Below are 1,709 nucleotides of genomic sequence, written 5' to 3' on the forward strand. Positions count from 1 at the left end.
AAGTCCTTCAAATGGATTTCTGAAGAGACAGGAATGATGCTGAGCTTCCTTGGCTTTAAAAAAACACTGGAAACCAGGTGGGAGATGAGAATTCTGCTGGACTTTGCTGTTCTGTGTTGATTCAAAACCAACTTCCCTGTTAATCTAGTTCTGTATTCCAGGGGCTTTGTTTAACCTGACTCAAGTGATGTAAAAGTGTTTCTTCTCTCCCTGAACAGACAGGACCTTGGCAGCAAGGCTGGAGCAGGTAACGTGAGCAGCTCTGGTACAGCTTCTGGGTTGTGGTGGATTTAATGATGAGTGAATGCCACGTTTGGGAGGGAAAGGAGAGTCAGCAGTGGTGCTAAGTACCCATTTTGCCAGTACTTATACACCCAGTTGATCCAGGGGGAGTAATTCTGCTCCCCCAGCACTTGTCTGCAGGCAGACACAGACACTCTCAGTTCTCTTAACAGTGGAAAACCTGGCAGAGATGAGGAGTCGGTAAAATGAGAACAAGCAATGTTCCCAGTGTGTGACTGGGGACTGCTTGGAGAGCCACACCTGATCTCCAACTCAGCTTGGCTGCCTTGACTGCAATTCCTTGATGCCTTGGCCTGATTTGTACCCAAAGCTTCCTATTTCTGCAGACATTCCTTATAACACCTCTCTGACCCCAGCTGCTCTGCTGATCCCCACTTTTGCCAGCAAAGGAGGAAACTTGAGTTCTTCCCAAGCCTGATTCTTGGTTAAAAGCACTCAGGGAATCTCCCTGAAGGATTGTGCTGCTTTGATGGTGTCTCCTTCATTGCCACGGTGGATACAGCATCACTGGATATTTGGAGTTGGAAGGGACCCCCAAGGATCATCCAAGTCCAACTCCTGTCCCTGCACAAGACACCCCAATTCCATCCTGTGCTTGAGAGCACGGGCCAAACACTCCTGGAGCTCTGTCAGCCTAGGGGCTGTGACCACTGCCCTGGGGAGCTGTTCAGTGCCCAAACACCTCTGGGGGAAGAACCTTTGCCTAATACCCAACTTAAACCTCCCCTGATAGAGCTCCAGCTGTTCCCTGGGTGCTGTCACTGGTGACAAGGAGCAGAGATCAGTGCTGTCCCTCCACTTCCCCTTGTGAGGTTAGTCAGGCCCAGACCACAGCCCATTGGTTTCTTTGAGCACAAAACCCTGTAGCTCCCTGCCAGGCACCAGGAGTGAGCCCTGAGGGCACTGCCATGGGCTCACCCTGTGGTTCTGGGGAGTGTGGTTGGGGTGAAAGCAAATCTGCTGCCTCTGTCATCACGTGGATGAGATCTTGAGGGAAACCTGCCCACCCTCTTGTAATGGTAAGTAATTAATGTAATAACCCACGCGTGGTGCCAGGTCATTGTTGTGTGATGTTGCTTAATGTGTTTTGGCAGAGCCTCGTGCCTGTGTGGCTTCCTTGGAGGGTTGAGTTGGGGCAGCTCCAGGAGTGACATCTCACAGCCAGGGCTGGGAATGGTGATGGATGCCAGGGAGGGCAGTTCTGTGTCCTTCTGCTCATCCTGGGCTGTGGCTGGACCTGATGTGTCCCTCCTGCCCTGCCAGGCTGCTGGCTGAGCTGGGGGGCAGGTGAGGTTTGACAGAGCTCAAGAAGTGTTTGGACAATGCTCTCAGGCACATGGTGTGATTGTTGGCACGTGTTGTGCAGGGCCAGGAGTTGGACTGTAATCCTTGTGGGTCCCTTCCAA

The sequence above is a fragment of the Acanthisitta chloris genome, unplaced genomic scaffold (genome assembly GCF_000695815.1).
Source record: "Acanthisitta chloris isolate BGI_N310 unplaced genomic scaffold, ASM69581v1 scaffold11744, whole genome shotgun sequence".
NCBI lineage: Eukaryota > Metazoa > Chordata > Aves > Passeriformes > Acanthisittidae > Acanthisitta > Acanthisitta chloris.